This window comes from Schistocerca nitens, chromosome 6, assembly GCF_023898315.1.
Source record: "Schistocerca nitens isolate TAMUIC-IGC-003100 chromosome 6, iqSchNite1.1, whole genome shotgun sequence".
Taxonomy (NCBI): Eukaryota; Metazoa; Arthropoda; class Insecta; order Orthoptera; family Acrididae; genus Schistocerca; species Schistocerca nitens.
The window spans coordinates 750,685,629-750,706,932 of record NC_064619.1 but is presented as its reverse complement, the minus strand read 5'-3'; positions in this window follow the sequence as shown (position 1 = coordinate 750,706,932).

Below are 21,304 nucleotides of genomic sequence, written 5' to 3'. Positions count from 1 at the left end.
GAATTGCTCAACACGTGGGGCGTGAGGTCTCCACAGTACATCGATGTTGTCGCCAGTGGTCGGCGGAAGGTGCACGTGCCCGTCGACCTGGGACCGGACCGCAGCGACGCACGGATGCACGCCAAGACCGTAGGATCCTACGCAGTGCCGTAGGGGACCGCACCGCCACTTCCCAGCAAATTAGGGACACTGTTGCTCCTGGGGTATCGGCGAGGACCATTCGCAACCGTCTCCATGAAGCTAGGCTACGGTCCCGCACACCGTTAGGCCGTCTTCCGCTCACGCCCCAACATCGTGCAGCCCGCCTCCAGTGGTGTCGCGACAGGCGTGAATGGAGGGACGAATGGAGACGTGTCGTCTTCAGCGATGAGAGTCGCTTCTGCCTTGGTGCCAATGATGGTCGTATGCGTGTTTGGCGCCGTGCAGGTGAGCGCCACAATTAGGACTGCATACGACCGAGGCACACAGGGCCAACACCCGGCATCATGGTGTGGGGAGCGATCTCCTACACTGGCCGTACACCACTGGTGATCGTCGAGGGGACACTGAATAGTGCACAGTACATCCAAACCGTCATCGAACCCATCGTTCTACCATTCCTAGACCGGCAAGGGAACTTTCTGTTCCAACAGGACAATGCACGTCCGCATGTATCCCGTGCCACCCAACGTGCTCTAGAAGGTGTAAGTCAACTACCCTGGCCAGCAAGATCTCCGGATCTGTCCCCCATTGAGCATGTTTGGGACTGGATGAAGCGTCGTCTCACGCGGTCTGCACGTCCAGCACGAACGCTGGTCCAACTGAGGCGCCAGGTGGAAATGGCATGGCAAGCCGTTCCACAGGACTACATCCAGCATCTCTACGATCGTCTCCATGGGAGAATAGCAGCCTGCATTGCTGCGAAAGGTGGATATACACTGTACTAGTGCCGACATTGTGCATGCTCTGTTGCCTGTGTCTATGTGCCTGTGGTTCTGTCAGTGTGATCATGTGATGTATCTGACCCCAGGAATGTGTCAATAAAGTTTCCCCTTCCTGGGACAATGAATTCACGGTGTTCTTATTTCAATTTCCAGGAGTGTAGATACCGCCTACACGAAAATTAAAAAGACCTTTGGAGAAAAGAGAACCACCTGTATGAATATCAACAGCTCAGATGGAAAACCAGTCCTAAACAAAGAAATTAAAGCAGAAAGGTGGAAGAAGTGTATACGGGATCTGTACAAGGGACGTGTACTCGAGAGCAGTATCATGGAAATGGAAGAAGACGTAGATGTAGATGAGAAGGGAGATATGATACTGCGTGAAGAATCTGACAGAGCACTGAAAGACCTAAGTCGAAACAAGGCCTCGGAAGTAGACAAAATTCCATTAGAGCTATTGATAGCCTTGGCAGAGCCAGCTGTGACAAAATTCTTTCATCTGGTGAGCACGGTGTATGAGACATGAGAAATGCCCTTAGACTTCAAGAAGAATATAATAATACCAACGAAAGCAGGTGCCGATAGGTGTGAAAATTACTGAACTATCAGTTTAATGAGTCACAGCTGTAAAATATTAACACAAATTCTTTATAGATGAAAGTAAAAACTGGTAGAAGCCGAACTCGGGGAAGATAAGTTTGGATTCCGTAGAAATGATGGAACACGTGAGGCAATACTGACCCTACGATTTATCTTAGAAGACAGATTAAGAAAAGGCAAACCTACATATGTGGTACAACTAGTGAGGAGGTGCTGAATACAACTGGGAAGAAGAGACATTTGTGGTACAACCTGAGTAGGAAGAGACATCGATTGATTGGACCATTCTGAGGCATGAAGGGGGTAAAGATCGTAGAGAGAGACCAAGAGATGAGTACATTAATCGGATTCAGAAGGATGTAGGTTGCAGTAGGTGAGGAGGCTTGCACAGGATAGAGTAGCATGGAGAGCTGCTTCAAAGGAATCTTTGGACTGTAGATCACAACAACAACAACAACAACAACAAGTGAGCTTTCTGTGAAATACGTTCCTATAAAGAATGACTGAGAAGTGCTTAATTGCTGTGTTGTTGGTAGTGACGCTTGTAGTGCTGGTTTGAGAGGGGTTGGACTACTACCTGTCGTTGTCAGTGTGGTCTCTTGCTGGTGATGCAATGAATAACCACAAAGTTGCTACTCTTCTCACAAGGTTAATGCTGTCTAAATAAATCTCTTCCATTCACGAATTACTCGTAGAGCAGACTGAACTGATTGGAGCCATTTACCGCACGGCCACAGTATATCTTGCAGTGTGGGAGTAAAATGTCTGACGGAATGAGACTTTAAACTGTACTTTATCTGAAACCAAAGTTTTAACAGAGCTTGAAAGGATTTTTGATAGGCTATTCCTTCTACTTTGTAAATGAATATCTTAATGGAGACTGTTATACCAAGTTATGCAAAAAGTCTGTTAGATTTCAGTTTTGACAGCACTTGGTCGCAACAGTCGAGACAGGTATTTTGTGTACGATAAATTTATTAAAAGTGCATAACTATGTTTCATTATGACAGTGTATTAAATCTGTAAATATTACTAGTTCCAGTGTGTATTCACATATGTTGACCGTCTCTTCAGATGTTTTACGTTTTTCATGTTACACTTTCTGACATGTTCCACACCCACGAGAATCATCTCATTTTTGGATCTACAGAACGAACACTGAATCTAATCTAATCGAAACTGATGACGTTCAGGTATAGAGCGGTAATCTATTATACACTGAGGTAACAAAAGTCTTGGGGCAGCGATATGCACACTTATAGATGGCGGCAGTATTGCGGACACAAAAGGTGTAAAAGGTGTTAACGGGCGCTGGCAGCAGATGGCCTTTGCTAACAGCACGGTATCGGCTGCAGCGCCTCTCCTGGTTTGGTGGCAGTCTCGGCACCTTTCTACAGTCAGTGTGGGTGCGCAGCCTTACCCCACAACAGCCTTTCCCCTGTCTCTTCCTCGTGCATCTTTTTAGGAGATGCAGGAAGGCACTGCAGAAAGGCACCCTGGAGCGCTCACTCCTGTGCTACAGCGCACGTATCTGCCATTCTTACCAAATATCCTGAGAAATGCGTCCTCCCCTTGCTGCTCGACGGCATCTCACTAGAGGTTTACCGCTCCTCTGTGGACAAACAAGACACACGACGGTGCGCGGTGCGTAAATTCCGCATCCAGTATTACATGGCAGTGCTATTGCAGCAGACTCTAGAAAACACAACCAGGTCGGAAAGTGATCGTTTTTTCATTTTTTTTATACCAGTCAGTATCAAAAATTAGAAAGCACGAAAGTCACGAAATACAGCCACTAACGTGATGTGTTTTCAGATAAAGAAAGTTTTATAGATGATATCAGATCTAACAAAGCTTTTTTCAAAGTTTACAGCACGTTCCTCCACTTTGAGGAGTATTACTGCTTGTTGCTTTTGTTGATGATCAACAGGATTTTCTCAGTCATCCTCAGTTTTTCTGTTGCAGATTTTTAATTTTCGTTCCGTGCCGCATTATGGACCCATACAGGGTGGTCCATTGATAGTGACCGGGCCATATATCTCACGAAATAAGCATCAAACGAAAAAACTACAAAGAACGGAACTTGTCTAGCTTGAAGGGGGAAACCAGATGGCGCTATGGTTGGCCCGTTAGATGGTGCTGCCAAAGGTCAAACGGATATCAACCCCCATTTTTTATTACATATTCGTGTAGTACGTAAAGAAATATGAATGTTTTAGTTGGACCACTTTTTTCGCTTTGTGATATACGTTTGTGATTATTACTGCGCCGTCTAAGTACGTGGTATCACGTAACATTCCGCCAGTGCGGACGGTATTTGCTTCGTGATACATTACCCGTGTTAAATTGGACCGTTCAGCAATTGTGGAAAAGGTCGATATCGTGTTGATGTATGGCTATTGTGATCAAAATGGTCAACGGGCGTGTGCTATGTATGTTGGTTGGTATCCTGGACGACAACATCCAATGTCCGGACCGTTCTCCGGATAGTTACGTTATTTAAGGAAACAGGACGTGTTCAGCCACATGTGAAACGTCAACCACGACCTGCAACAAATGATGAAGCCCAAGTAGGTGTTTTAACTGCTGTCGGGGCTAATCCGCACACCAGTAGCAGACAAACTGCACGAGAATCGGGAATCTCAAAAACGTCTGTCTTGAGAATGCTACATCAACATCGATTGCACCCGTGCCATATTTCTATGCACCAGGAATTGCATGGCGACGACTTTGAACGTCGTGTACAGTTCTGCCACAAGAGAAATTACGGGACGATGACAGATTTTTTGCACGCGTTCTGTTTAGCGACGAAGCGTCATTCACCAACAGCTTAACGTGGATTTTTTGTTGCCCAATAGTGCATATTATGCCGGTTTACGATGGCTGCGACAAGTGGAACATCAGCGACCTTGGCGGGTTAATGTATGGTGCGGCATTATGGGAGGAAGGATAATCGGCCCCCATTTTATCGATGGAAATCTAAATGGTGCAGTGTATGCTGATTTCCTACGTAATGTTCTATCGATGTTACTACAAGATGTTTCACTGCATGACAGAATGGCGATGTACCGCCAACATAATGGATGTCCGGCACATAGCTCGCGTGCGGTTGAAGCGGTATTGAATAGCATATTTCATGACAGGTGGATTGGTCGTCGAAGCACCATACCATGGCCTGCATGTTCACCGGATCTGACGTCCCAGGATTTTTTTCTGTGGGGAAAGTCGAAGGATATTTGCTATCGTGATCCACCGACAACACCTGACAACATGCGTCAGCGCATTGTCAATGCATGTGCGAACGTTACGGAAGGCGAACTACTCGCTGTTGAGAGGACTGTCGTTACACGTATTGCCAAATGAATTGAGGTTGACGGACATCATGTTGAGCATTTATTGCATTAATGTGGTATTTACAGGTAATCATGCTGTATTAGCATGCGTGCTCATAAATGATAGGTTTTTTAAATTAAAATACAGAACGTAGGTACGTTTGAACATTTTATTTCGGTTCTTCCAATATGATACATGTACCTTTGTGAACTTATCTGTTACCAACTGTTCGTCTAAAATTGTGACTATTACAGCGCCATCTATCGCAAAACGAAAAAAGTGGTCCAACTAAAACATTCGTATTTCTTTACGTACTACACAAATACGTAATAAAAAATGGGGGTTCCTATTTTAAAAAACGCAGTTGATATCCATTTGATCTTTGGCAGCGCCATCTAGCGGGCTAACCATAGCGCCATCTGGTTTCCCCCTTCAAGCTAGATAAATTTTGTTATTTGTAGTTATTTCGTTTGACGCCTATTTCGTGAGATATTTGGCCCGGTCACTATCAATCGACCACCCTGTATACACATTTTTTCATGAGCATGAAATTTTAGATCGTTGAACGAAAAAAGTGGCTTACATATTCACACTAATAACATAAAAAGCTATTTATATATACAACCGATTATGCTTATCGTTGAGATATTAAAGCAATCTGCCTCGAGAACACTAATTAGATAACTATCAATCGTTTGAAGTATAATAAATTTTGTGTATGTCAGGTCAAATTTAATTACTGGCGCACAACGCATTTAGTGAATCACCGCATTAGTTAGGTAAAAACAAATGTATATTTCGGAATGTTGCCCCCTCTGGAAGAATGCCGGCGGACGCCAACGGTCAGAGAACTTGTAACTGTGTCCATGCTGCATCGCGTTACACGCTTTAGTCAGTTCAGTTGCAGCTATTTTCTCTTTTAAATCACCACAAGTGGAACAATGAATTTACTAATGCTGCTCGAAACATTTTTTGATCGCACCGATTGAAGGCGTTTCCTGCCACAGCACACACAGCCTTCACCGCACCCCACCATTCTTTACACTAGAAGAGTGCGAGCAGCCCGCTCCTCCGGCCTGGTGCTCGTCGGCTGCTTCCTTGACCCAACTGCAGGATTTTTCATTTTGTGCTTTTAAAATGTAGTGGCTACAAGAACCACCAGGACATTTTCTTAGTGAATCTATTTTTTCTCTTAAGTACATAATGCTCTTTGCAGCATTCCTGTAACAATCAAAATAATAATGCATAAAGAACGATACGACATGTTGCAAAGGAAACAGGTTTACCTAAAGGAATTGTGGGCCATAAAGCAACGGTACGATTAAAGTGATCTAGTAATATACTACCGTAATACTAGCTTACCAAATCAGTAGGAATCTTCGTTTTTATTATGGTTTTTTAATTCACGAACAGGTTACATACATATAAGAAATACCGCAAACAATGCAGATGTAGACGGACAACGATCAATCTATGTCTACCACACCGAACAGTTCGGTGAAAAACTGAACGCCTCTCCAGGGTAGACGAGGCTTCATAAGAACGACAGTGTATCGCAGTACGTGGCAGTGTAAGGTTCAACTTCCTGAGCTTATTACTGCCTTATAAAATTTCATACGAAAATAACGCATGGTCGTTGGTAGGGCACTGCTCGGCAACGACACCGCCGCGCAGATTCGCCCGCAGCAGCTGTTACGTGCGCCACAGTGTAGCCAACTGCTGGGTTGTTAGAACTCACAGTGACTCCCAGTCCTGCTGGCCGCACGGCTCTACTCTAGCCTACTACGTAACGAATTTATTAATTCTCGTAATGAACGAGGGAAAAATAACTCCATTCAACTGCATGTGCCCTAGTCTCCGTTACATCTTCGACGACATCTAGATCCACACTGTGCCACGCACTTCACGCTCGTTTGCAGACAGTACACTCCACTGCACCAGTTGTTAGGGCTCCCTGCTGTTCCATTCACGTCTGAAGCGCAGTAAAAGACTAAACGTCTCTGTGCACACTATATTTAGTTCAATCAATCTTGTCATCACGCAGGCCCGGATCTAGGGCTGGTGACGGGAGGGGGGGGGGGGGTGTTGGCAAACCATGGTATCTGCCCCGGGCGGCAGTTTCAGGGGGCGTCAAATCATATTCTTCAAGAAAAAAACCTTGTTTCACGAAGGCCTAGCATCCAGCACACGTTGGTCTACCGATTATTCATATGCTTCTGAACAGCATCCCAGTTTGTTTTTGAATATTTTTGAACAAATTCTTAGTTGATTTCTGAACTAATAATAAGGTTATTTTTGAACGCTTGCATAGCTTACGTGATGTTTCTCCGAGGGAAATCCCCGTCGCATCTAGAAATAAAAAACTTTCCCAGAGATTAAAGGGGATGGGGCTGAGCCGAATATACCCGACCAGATAAATGCCAATCGCTCTTGGTTTATGTGGTTGACTGGGTGTGCGAATGAGCAGCTTTGTTGTAATTATTAGCGAAATCCATAAATTCAGACTACCGAAGTGGAAATAAACGACTAAAAAGAATAACAGGCACTTAAGATCACAATTATCTTCTAGGCGTATCCGAAAAAATGAAAATTTGATAGAAAATTTTTGCAGAAGGCTATGCTATTAAGAGCCTCGGTTAGTAACCGCTTCTATTTCCAGAATAAGTCGGAAAAGCGCTAAAAACACGTTGTACGAACATGTAATAATGCCTATCCAGACGCGAGATAACTGAACCGCTGATTGTGGCAGGGTTACCGAAGTTAACTGGAGAATAAGTTTTGACAGTGGCAGGAATAGTTACATAATTAGAAATGACAGGAGTGTTTGGGAGGACGAGGAAGGAGAAGAAACGGGGACAAGACACAAATAGTATGGAAGAAAATGACGATTCTAAATTTACATAAAAATTTCGTACTGATATTTTCTATCTCATGTTTGAGAAACTGGACCATACGAATCAAATGTGAAACTATTTACTAACTTAATGCTTTTTCTTGTAGTAGGCCTAATACGCATTTCATATTGGTACTTCGTGCCTTATATTCAGTCGTGTTACTTATGTAAATGAGGTACAAATAAATGACCATTTTAGCCAAAACACACTCGCTTATTTACCATGTGTTACAACTGCTGACATTAGAAAGGGCTATTTCGTTTTCTCTAGCAGACACTAACAAAATAGACATGATCGAATCGAGGAACCACACCAATATTGGCTGGAACCGCGCGACCGCTACGGTCGCAGATTCGAATACTGCCTCGGGCATGGGTGTGTGTGTGATATCCTTAGGTTAGTTAGGTTTAAGTACCTCTAAGTTCTAGGGAACTGATGACCTCAGAAGTTACGTCCCATAGTGTTCAGAACCTTTTGAACAACAATATTGGGTACTATTCGTATTAGAAGCATTTACAATATTTGACAATGACAATTTGATTTTTCATGTAGCCATATGTTTGACAAACTTTGATGAAGTAATCGATTCTTTCATAGATAGGAAAGCACACCAGTAGTAGAACAAACTGTGCATCACCCCTCTCTCCATTGATGCCAAATTTATTCAAGATGGCGGATCCAAGATGGCGGCGATAGATATGGAAACATCGCAATGACGTCATGGCGGGAAGTTCAAATTTTAGCCGGAAGATAGGGCAACTGGGCTACCTCCACTAACGCAATCCCCTCCTCTCTGCCCTTCCCACCCTTCCCCAAGAAAATGGCGGGAAGCTTAAATTCCAGCAGGACACTGCAACACACCACAGCTACCTCCACTAACCTAAGAAAATGGCGGGATAATAGGTCATTTGGGATACCTCTACTAACCTACTTCATCTGACCGCCACCTCTTCCTAGGAATTGGCGGGAAAAAGACTCAGCCTGTGCTGGATAGGATGGACGTAAGTCTTTATTTAAACAATTTGAGGCAGTACCTCCATCCAGTGTGATCACTATGAAGTCCGGAGACCAACTGACCTAGTACACACTACTGCCGTGAGAGGGCGCCTCGTCCCTTCTGTGACGTAACCCAAGATGGTGGTCTGGAGGGGAAAAATGGCGGAAAAGGACTCAGCCTGCGGTGGGCTACTGGAGAGAGGAAGGAGTGTACTTTACTTATTTTTGGAACTATTTATTTAATGACGGATTTGACAAACTATATTTATTACACTGATGCAAAACACTCACTCTGACGTGCTTGAGGTCGCAGTAAATAGTCTACAGAAAAGCAAATTACTGGTAGATAATGCAGTACACTGACGTACAGACAAGTAACAACTCATAAAGTGTCAAAATAATGCATGTAAAACGCTGTGCAGACACACTTGCTAACTATAAACTGTCGAAATAATGCACTACACAAACACTCAGTGCACATAAAAAAACGCATCGTATCAGCGAAGTGTTGCAACGCACGCACGCGCTTTGCAAGGCCAGTAAGACACAAGCCAATGCCGAAGCGCGAGCCATTGCTGTCACGCCATTGCCAACGGCAGGTGGAAGTCGCACCTGTTTTTGGGTACACAGAGTTCTTCGAGTATTCTACTGACATCACATGTCTATGTAAATAAGTGCCATGTCACACTTTGGGCCTCGTGCGCATGTTTACTATTGCTGGCGCTAAACCTCTCCACCTGTGGATACTGACGTCACAGGTAGCGCTATAGAATTCTGGCCCAGTGTTTCCCTGAATACCACAGGGTGCATTGTTCCTAGCGATCCTAACGACACATAAGAACTGTGTTTACCGTGGCTGATGCATCGCTGCAAAATGCTCGTGTAGCCATAATTACACCATCTAAGTGCATCTGAAAGATTCTCAATGTTATAATGATGTCACATGGCTATTTAAAATAAGAGCCTAGTCGTCCTCTCGGAAATTGTATTTTGTCCCAGAGATAGTTACTGGTCGCTTTTGTAGAAGCCTTCGTGATGTCTTAGCTTGTCTGCATGGAAATTCTTGACCTAACAGAACCTGTTTACGAAAATAGCGCAAAATAACGCTGAATGCCTTCCTGCTGATGGTCCTAATGTGGCACCCCATCCATCACATGTTACCCTTCCTGGAAATCGTTAAGTCCTGCTTTCAACAAACATCCCTGAAACAGTAACGCTCTCACCTACATCCTGGCACAAAAGATGTCTTGTGAATGAATGGAGCATTATGATTAGGTCTTATTGAATTTACCTACCAAATTACCGATTCTCTCCAGATGAGACTTTCAGCAGCAAAAATCTATTTTGTACAGATCCCCATATTGCACCAACAATTAAACCCGACAAAGTGGCATACTGATCGACAGATATGGAAAGACTCAATTACACTACTCTGCCACTGAGGAGGGGAGCTTGAATATTAGATTGTGAAACCGATTTCCAACTCGGGAATATATCACAGCGTACCGTGTTGATATAGTAAACACACAATTCGTATCATGACCCATACAAAATCGCCCCTTTTACATCATTCGTATAGCTATCGACCGCCAGACACTCATACATATACTGCAAAGAAAGACAGCATAAGCACATGCATCGTAGGTGCACTAGATATTTCCCGCGAGGTCGGGCAGTCATCCACCCCTGACATGTGACCAGATCGCCCTCAGTGGACCCAAGTCACTCTCAGAACTGTTCTACAAATTCGGGGTCAGCTCTCCTCAGCACAAATGCGTTACTGTTTCTGGTTCTGACCTGGTTGGTTGGTTGGTTGGTTGCTTGCTTGCTTGCTTTGCTACACCCATCTCCAGACTCTGGGAGTGCAAGAACATACGCAATTCCTCATGGTTTGCCAGAATATCATACCATTTTCGCGATCCTTCTCGATATCAAACACATAGCAATATCGCTTGCATGGCAATATCACTCGCACACCATAATTATAAGATATAGACTATAAATTATTTCTCTACAAACCTGAAACTTTAGTTACTGAATGGTTTACAGCGTACTCCATCTCGCTAGAAACTTATCCCGTCTCTGAAGACCTTTACGTGAAAACTCGAAAAAAATAGAGGAAACTGGCATTTCCACACGCGAATACTGATGTCAGTGATATAACAGATTCCAAATCATCCTTACAATTTATAAACTCATCTACGGTGTTTATCATGTCTAGAGAACCAGCAAACGTGCCTTCCACCCGTCTGTCACCTGCTAGATGCACACAACACACACCACAATCGATATTCTCTCAACCAAATGAAGACGGGAAATGTGAAGAAGCAGTCAATCGGACAATTTACATGGGAGGGAATAATAGTCTGGCGACACATGCGCATACACAGGCATACAGAAGACAGAGCAAACCCACTGCGAAAGGGGAATGTGTGGGTGGAGGCGAGTGGACGCAATGGAGTACATTATACAGGGTGATTCAAAAAGAATACCACAACTTTAGGAATTTAAAACTCTGCAACGACAAAAGGCAGAGCTAAGCACTATCTGTCGGCGAATTAAGGGAGCTATAAAGTTCCATTTAGTTGTACATTTGTTCGCTTGACTAGGCGTCAGCGTCAGTTGATGCTAAGATGGCGACCGCTCAACACAAAGCTTTTTGTGTTATTGAGTACGGCAGAAGTGAATCGACGACAGTTGTTCAGCGTGCATTTCGAACGAAGTATGGTGTTAAACCTCCTGAAAGGTGGTGTATTAAACGTTGGTATAAACAGTTTACAGAGAATGGGTGTTTGTGCAAAGGGAAAAGATCTGGACGGCCGAGAACGAGTGATGAAAATGTAGCACGCATCCAGCAAGCATTTGTTCGCAGCCCAGGAAAATCGACTCGCAGAGCTAGCAGAGAGCTGCAAATTCCACAATCAACTGTATGGAGAGTCCTACGAAAAAGGTTAGTTATGAAACCTGAACGTCAACTACCCGAGGCGATGGATCGGCCGCCAGGCAGCCCGTGACAGAGCACTTCATCACTGGCCTCCAAGAAGCCCTGATCTTACCCCCTGCGATTTTTTCTTGTGGGGGTATGTTAAGGATATGGTGTTTCGGCCACCTCTCCCAGCCACCATTGATGATTTGAAACGAGAAATAACAGCAGCTATCCAAACTGTTACGCCTGATATGCTACAGAGAGTGTGGAACGAGTTAGAGTATCGGGTTGATATTGCTCGTGTGTCTGGGGGGGGGGGGGCATATTGAACATCTCTGAACTTGTTTTTGAGTGAACAAAAACCTTTTTAAATACTCTCTGTAATGATGTATAACAGAAGGTTATATTATGTTTCTTTCATTAAATACACATTTTTAAAGTTGTGGTATTCTTTTTGAATCACCCTGTATACTACGAACACCGACCAGAAAAATGGTGATTTTGCGCAAGGTGTTGGCAGCTGTACTACATTTAAAAGCAGTTTTAGAACACGGAATGAGAGGTTATGTGACGATCTTGTGGGTAGAAGTGGGATAAAAAATCGATAGAATAGCGAAAAATGATCGAAAATACGTATAAATTGAGGGAAAATACGCTGAAATGAGGGGAAATTGAGGAAGTATACCCTTCGCTGCACGAGATATTTCCCGCGAGGTCGGGCGGTCATCCACCACTCACGCGTGATCAGGGCGCCCTCAGTGGAACGAAGTCACTCTCTAGGACTGTTCTACAAACTCAGGGTCGGCTCCCCTCAGCACAGGTCTTCTGATTGGCGCAGAACAGTCCTTGTATATGGGAACAAGTATGTGACAGCAAGAGGAATCCGAGAAAACGTCGACATGGAAGCGAAGGGAAACACTTTTTTTCGTCGAGGAAGCCTGCCTCTAAACTTACATGCATCTGCGGTAAAGGATAACAGAGTGTGGACGGAGTGATCGATTGAGATGGAGCTGTAACGATGTACCATTTAATGGCAGACTGAGGATGCATTCTAGAGAGGGAGGGAGATGTTGGCGCAGGTCATTTGACCAGTTTTTGCGCACGTCTGTCAGGATGCATCAGTCGCGTGACATAGCCTGCATTTGACTCGTATACTACCATGTGTTCTGTATTTCACTTAGAGCACTGTCTAATTGCGATCGTTAATAGCAAACCTCTCTGCCATCAGAGGACATCCATCTCATGTGTGATGAAACGTGACAATTCTGTTTTGACATATTCCTCTAAACGAACGAAGATTTATGTAGTGTACTCCATTCCCCTGTCGCATCTTGCGTATAAAATCGAGACTTCAGTTTCATAACTAAGATGATTCTTAAGTTAGCGATACATGTTTGTGAGACACTGCAATCCCTGTGTATACATCTGCTTGACAGGTTTCCTGTTTCCAGAGTTAGCTGTGGCATGACATGTAATTTCACATGTCGGGCGCTGCTGCTATGCGTTTATCTGTTTCCTTGTAAGAGGTATCCTCCATTACTAACGATCATTTTATATAGGTCCAATTTGAGCATAGTATAATTTCTGAACTGTGATCAGATGTGAATAGTGGATGCTATACATCCCTGGAAAGCTAAATTGTGCACGTATCATACAGAATTGATATTCTAAGGAAGAATTTTTATCATTTTACTGTTTGTTACCGTAGTTTATCGTAGAGAAACCTGCAGTAAGGTTGTATGTCATGCGCTGAAAATATGTTTTTTACATTGGAATGTTAAGAGTGTTGCATTCCACATGACTGATAGGGCGGAAACTGAAGCGATCTAATATTATAGTCTGTTTCAAGTGCAGAGCCATGTAGCTTTAGGAGTGCGTGTGTTTACGATCAATACCACGAGGGCATTTGTAAGAGGGAACATAGACACTAGAACAATACTTTAGAATAGATAGCTTAGTTGATTTACATAAAATGCTTCGAACTCCATCCGCCTGGAGCTCCATCATGCATAAAAATCATCCGTTTCTTGTTCTTCTAAACCGTCTGCTATTACATCAGAACACTTTCAAATGTGTTACTATGCATCGATAAGGAGTGCCATTCACGAGATGTGGAATGTAGCCGTCTACTTCTGGCCGGCTGCAGATTAAATCGGTAATGGTGCTGCAGTGTGGGTTGGTCAAAGACGATAAAATTTGAAAGACCTCCTCGCACTGTAACATGGCGAGAATGCACTGTGACTCCCATCCACATAGAGATAGAGCGTACATTAAGCACTCTTCTAGAGGAGCTAGAAACATGTAGAGGGCTGTGTGGTATACTTTGTGCCGTACGTCCATTCATGATTTACTCTCGAACATATACATCATCAGTCATCTATCTTCATTTGCAGTGATACTCGCAAAGTAGAGAAGGGACGGTTTAGCTATGATACTGAAATTGGGAAACATGGTGTCGCATCATTGGTCATTGTTGAATTTACTGTAAAATTGCTAAAATTGTTCACACTATCGACTGTGATGCTTATTATTTCAGTAAATCGACGGTGTCTTTTCCATCCCATCTGTCCACTGGTACGTTGTTGGTTATGACATAATTATTGACTGACATCACTTGTTTGAGTTGGAGAAAGAGTTTTGGTGGAGGGGTAACAGCGTCTGGGGATGGCTAGCACCGAAACAGTGATCACGTACATGACTCCAATATGAGGAATCAGTCGAAATGGAACGTAGAGTCATAAGCTTTTCCATCACTGTGACAGATGGGTTTAAATGTAGAGGTCGTCAGTCACCTTCAGACAGCAGTTTGTAAACTCCCCACAACGCCGCCAACCTCTTCCAGTTTCCTTATGTTGTAACTATCCTTCATTTAAAATGATACAGTGTGTGTGGTGTGTTATAGTAGCAGCAGTAACAACATGACTTAAACTGTGCGAAGTCTAGTTTTCTGTGAGAAGCGATAAGAATGTGTTAATGTCAGTTTAGAACCTGACACAGACCTTGAAGTAGTGAGGGGAAAAAACAATATGCATGGCAGTGTACAAAACGTGTTACAGCAGAAAGAAACAATATTTCAAACAACGACAAAGGGTCATAGGGAGGTTCTCTTCGAATTATACTATAGTTTGTTAGATAAGGTCATCCTGCTACAGTACAGGCGATGCACCTTTACACTGGTCTGTGCAATGGATAATTAGCTGTATATTTAATACTATCATCACGTGTGCTCGATGCCAGCATGTAGACGGTATTTATTTTCGATATATGGGAGGAGAGAGATGTGGCAAAACTCTTATAGAGTTCTCTGTCGGATGAAGTTAGTGGAGCTTTTATAGTTTGTAATTTTTCTCTGTTGGCTGGTACAGAAAACGAAGATAGCATGTTGGGGTGATAGACGTTAATGGGTCCTGAGGGATGCAGATCTGCTTCGGACAGCTGTACGTGTGTGTGTGTAATCTTATGGGACCTAACTGCTAAGGTCATCAGTCCCTAAGCTTACACACTACTTAACCTAAATTATCCTAAGGCAAACACACACACCCATTCCTGAGGGAGAACTCGAACCTCCACCGGGACCAGCCGCACAATCCATGACTGCAGCGCCTTAGACCGCTCGGCTAATCCTGCGTGGCACTTGTAGTAGTTTGCAGATGCACCACAATGCAGTAGCAAAATCCTCGTCCTTCTGCCAGTTCCCATACTGTCTTTTATACTTCTTCATGTTGCAGGAGCAGGCTTCGTTTGGCGCTGACCTTACACATCGTGTACAGTTGGCGGAGCTACGACATATGTTCCCATTTCCATCGAATGGTCAAAACACAGTCCTGTCACACTCAGCTTAGCCTGTTTCTACATGGGTTGCAGAAGGTGGTAGATCTAGCTTTCACCGACTTCTACTCAGTTCCGATATAAATTGGAACGATAACATGCATAAAGCTGCAGATATGGCAGCAGTTGCAAGATGCATAGGGACTACCTAAAACGACGTTGGCATTTTACTGTAGCAAATAGTTTCGAGAAAGGTGAGTTGTTTCGAGGTATGAGAATGCCAGAAATATGATTCAGTAGTGGCTGTAATCATTAAAGGACTTCTCTATAGGATCCAACACAGGTATGTGGTAGAATGGTGAGGCTTGATTCCAAATCCCAGACTGCAGGTGTGGTATCAGGTGAAAGCCGGGTGGAGGACACGTTTGCTGGTTCTTCAGACATGAGAAACACCATAGTTGACTCTGTAAATTATAAGGATGATTTGGAATCTGTTATATCACCGACATCGGCATTTGCGAGTGGAAATATCAGTTTCCTCTATTTTTTTCGAGTTTTCTCGTAAAGGTCTTCGCAGACGGGATAAGTTTCTAGTTACTGAATGGTTTACAGCATGCTCCACCTCGCAAAAGTTTCGGGTTTGTAGAGAAATAATTTCCAGTCCATATCTTCAGAATTATGTTGCGCGACTGATACTACTATGCAAGTGATATTGCTATGTGCTTGATATCGAGAAGGATCATGAAAATGGTATGATATTTTGGCAAACCATGAGGAATTACATATATTCTTGCACTCCCAGAGTCTGGAGATGGGTGTAGCAAAGCAAGCAAGCAACCAGGTCGGAACCAGAAGCAGTAACGCGCAGGTGCCAGAAGAGCCAACCCCGAATTTGTAGAACAGTTCTGAGAGTGACTTCGTTCCACTGAGGGCGCTCTGGTCACGTGTCAGGGGTGGATGACCGCCCGACCTCGCGGGGAATGTCTAGTGCAACGACTGGTTTACCTATGGTGCATGTGCTTATGCTGTCTGTCTGGCGGTATATGTACGAGTGTCTGGCGGTCGATAGCTATACGAATGATGTAAAAGGAACGATTTTGTATGGGTCAGGATATGAATTGTATGTTTACTACATCGACATGGTACGCAGTGATACATTGCCGAGTTGGAGATCTGTTTCACCCTAATATTCAAGCTCCCGCCCTCAGTGGTGATCTGTACAAAATAGATTTTTGCCGCTGAAAGTCTCGTCTGCAGAATGAAAAAAAAGTGGACAGTGCTTCCACATCGGCAGCATCAATAATTCAGCAGGTAAATTCAATAAGAGCCTATCATAATGCTCCATTCAGTCACAAGACATCCTTTATGTCAGGACGTAGGAGCCTCTATATAGTGATGAGATTGTTTGCGTTTTGGAGATGTTTGTTGAAAGCCTGTCTTTACTATTTCCAGGAAGGGTAACATGTGATGGACAGGGTGCCACCTTTGGACCATCAGGAGTAGTCTGCGCTATTTTCGTAAACAGGTTCTGTTAGGGCAAGTATTTCCATGCAGACAAGCTGAGACATCACGAAAGCTTCTAAAAAAGTGACAGTTAACTATTACTGGAACACTATACAATTTCTGAGAGGTCGACTTGGTTCTTATTGTACATAGCCATGTGACATCAGTGTAACATTGAGAACCTTTTAGATGCATTTGTGACAGTGTATAGTTACAGGAGCATTTCGTAACAATATATCAGCTACACTTGGCTGGTAAACACATGCACGGCTAGACGCAGCTTGTGTGTCCCGTTAGGATCACTAAGAACAATGCAGCCTGTGCTATTGTGGGAAGTAGTGGAATGGATTTCTCCAGCATCTGTGAGAGTGAGTTGCTAGGCTATTATGTCTTTGCTGGACCGCAGATAAAGAGATTGATTGGGCCAGCAATGGTGAATATGTGCATGCAGTCCAGAGTGTTACTTGGAGCTTATTTATATAGATATGTGACGTCAGTATAACACTCAATGAACTCTAACTGTATACCCGAAAATAGGCGTGACTTTCACCTGCCATCGGCAGTGGCGCGATAGCAATGGCTTGCACTCTGGCGCTGGCTTGAGTCCAGCTGGCTCTGCAAAGTGCGTGTGAGTGTTGGAACAGTTCGCTGATACCTTGTGTTTTTTGCGTGCAGTGACTGTTTGTGCACTACATTATTTTTGGGTGTTTAAGCATTGTGAGTGTGTTTGAATAGTGACACACATGTGTTATTCTTTGACAATTTACGAGTTGTTTTTGTGTCAGTTGCATTATTTTTGAACAGGTGTGCAGGCTGTGCAATGCCTGATTTCGACAGTTGATGATTAGCAAGCATGTTTGGAGAGCATTTTACATGCATTATTTTTACAATTTAGAAGTTGTTTGGGTGTCTGCACGTCAGTGTACTGCATTATTTCGGTGATTTACAAGTAGTTTGCAGGTCTGTGAAGTGTATACTGAGTCCTTTTCCCATCATTTTCCCCTCCATACCGCCATCTTGGAGGGAGGGATGACGGCACCCTTTGGTTGCAGTACTGTGTACTAGGTCAGTAGGACTCCAGACCCCAGGGTGAATACACTGGATGGAGGTACTGCCTCAAATTGTTTATATAAAGACTGTTTAAATAAAGACTTATGTCCATCCTATCCAGCAAAGTGTTTTTCCCACCAATTCCTAGGAAGAGGTGGCAGTCGGATGACTTAGGTTAGTGGAGGTGGCCCAAGTGACCTATTTTCCCACTACTTCCTTCAGTTAGTGGAGGTAGCCATGATGTGTCGCCAAAATTTGAAGTTCTCGCCATGACGTCATTGCGACATTTACATATCACCGCCATCTTGGATCGCCATCTTGAATACATTTAGCAAGAATGGTGAGTGGGGTGATGTGCAGGTTGCCCTACTACTCACACCGTGTAAAGCTGTAGGAGAGCAGAGAGAGAAAAATGCTGGGACTAGGAGTTGATGAAATGTGCACTGTCTTCCTTATGTCTTGTATTTACTGGTCTAATGTTTCCTAAATTTAATTTTATATCACAGGAAAGAAAGTTACTTGCTAACAGGCAGTAAAGACTGACAGAAATTCTTCAGAAAATTTGCAGTCACAGATAATTCCAATCAGTATTAATTGTGAGGTTTTTTAAAGGGGACAGGATGTCAAACTGGCCGACTGCGAGCAGGAGTGGTACGACAGAACATTTTAATTTCCACTGTCCAGAATGTTGGTTTGATGGCTCCCATTACAAATTACGCATGTTTGAATTGCACAGAGCGAAATATGGTGACGTGTGATAGAAGTGGAATGCAGGTGGATCCACTTCTGAAAACTACTTTGGATGTAACGTGGGTGAGCCTACCCTGGACGTAATGTGGGTGAATCTGCCTCTGGAAACTATCCAGGACAGTGGAATGATGGAGACGTAAAATAGCCAGGACCTTAACAAAGGAATCATCCGTGCATTTACCTTCAGCCTTGTGGGGAAACTGTGCAAAACCGGACAACTGATGGCCACAGGATGGCTGTGCCACCAAGAGAAACGAAGAGGTACCGGCAAAGCCGTGTAGACTGCTGCAGCACATGTCCCAAGCAGTGCAGAGCTGATCAGCTTAGCGAATGATGGGACACAAGGTGTTATTAAACATAAATCTGCAGATATTAAACAAATTTAGAGTGCAAGGGTGTACATGTACGGTGCAGACGTTTAATGGAAAAACGGTTACAGCATTAATTTAAATTTCTCAATTCAGTCACAAACCCATAGGAGTTTGACGAAGTCTCTCGTTTTGTCTCGACACGATGCTATAAAGTGCACTCTTGCACGATGCGGTAGTTGGTCTCGGGAGTGTCGCCACACGGCTTGGGCAGTTGTTCTCATTAGCGGAGAAAGTGCCTGCACAGTCCACAGGTGGTGCAAATTGTGCACCTTGAACACGCTTGCTGGGCAAATCGAGGCCTTCTCGTTCAGTTTACGTGTTTAGCTCGGTTTGTACTCCTGGTGGTGAACACTGGATCCTATTTTTGGAGTACCGTACATAAAAATCTTCAAAAAGAACTTTAACAGCTGTTTTTACTGCCAGTCGTCTGGAGTTTAGCCTGTCAGATGTATCGTAAGGGCTACATTGACTAATGGGAAGCTCAGGGTTGTTCAATACCTTCACATACTTGTGTAACAACACTCGCTGCTCAGTGTTAGAAGCTAATAGGTTTGTAGACAGTGCGTGGCTGTATGCGCTGTTGTACTAGGGCGGGACTGGAGCTGGATGGGGGATCACTGCTACGTTGCACGGGAGCAGAGCAGTTGAGTGCTTATGCTGTATACTGGTCCAGAACAGGGTAGCAGGACGCTTTAGCGTTTAGTTCCCACGGCTCGTTTGATAACGAGATTCTGAGAAATACGGCACTTTTGGCTGTTCAATTCGCAGTACCGGGAAGACACCCCCGCAACAAACGTTAAATTCGTATCGAATGTATTATATGTCTCGATCTGGTATTTCAGTGAAACTGCCGAAATCAGGTACGAATAACGCCATCTACATCCTGTATGTAAGGAAAGGTTACACACCGCTCTCCTGATGGAGAAATAGCTTTTTATTGTTGCGCAATTGAGAGATATCGCGCTATGCCCTCTGGGGGACAAAGAAATGTCTGTGAACTGGTGTGAGAATTCGACAACGGTACAGTTGTGGCCTACAGAGAGTACGGTTTACCGTTCCGTGGTACTGCCGCCCACGTGGGTCGGGATGCCACGGTTGTCACGCCAGTGTGGCAGCGACGCGTTCAGAAGGGTGCCGTTCTGCGTGCTGCGTTCTGCTCCGTGCTGGATCTCGGCAACCCCACGTGATTAGCGCCGTAGACGGCAGCACAGCCAGCCAATACGGCGTGGCGCACCTCGAGTGAGGAAATAGGATTGTCTGCAGGAGAACAGGTATCCACAGGGCCAGTGCGATAATATTTGGAGCACCACAGATGTCGGCACGGTGACAGTGGGTCCTGTTTGCGTTGATACAGGAACCACTTATACAAAATGACAGTCACAATCTCATTATTTATTTTGCCGGCAACCGGTTGGCGATTGTGACTGTAATTTTGAATAATTGACTATAAGTAAATTAATCGCTGCTATCTCCACACAACTATGTTGTCTAAAAATTTAGACACAGGGGCATTGCTGATGGTATGCCTGACGACAACACTGTGCACCACACTGTCTTTTCAGAAGAGCTCTTGTTCTGCCTACTGAGGGTCCGAGGGGAACGAACATTGCGATATTACATTCATTACCATCGTACGAGCCCGTCACCTCTCATTACACCATAGGGTACCACTGGGGACACGATGCAGTCACCTCTGGTTCACATAACCAGTAATCTGGACAGCAGCCATTCTGTTTTCGCCTTTTGCCCTAGCTTCGACGTCTCTGTGAACAAATGTTTCAACAAGATGACATAAGAACAGAGGTAGCCCATTCTGTCCTTAAATATGTCGGTACAGGGATTGCACTGGCCAGCATGTCCTCCAGATCTTTGAGGTATTGAACCTGCTGGTCACAGGTTGCCGAGAGACTGCCACACCACTCCTTTCCAGGCACTAAGATTAGTGATTTGGCACGGAGTCGGAGCGCCACAGAACTACGTACTCCCATCTGTTTCTCGAGGTGAGTGTGGCGCAATGCCAAAGCGGGTCGGAGCTGTTGCTGTTGCGAGAGGTGACAATTCTCTGTATTGAACACTCCTTATTCTCCCAAATCACCTACAACTTGATGATATATTCTTCCTTCTATACCGTGTGTGCACAATAAGTAAAATTTTATTAACCGTTCTTCCCGATATTGCAATTTTAAGGCT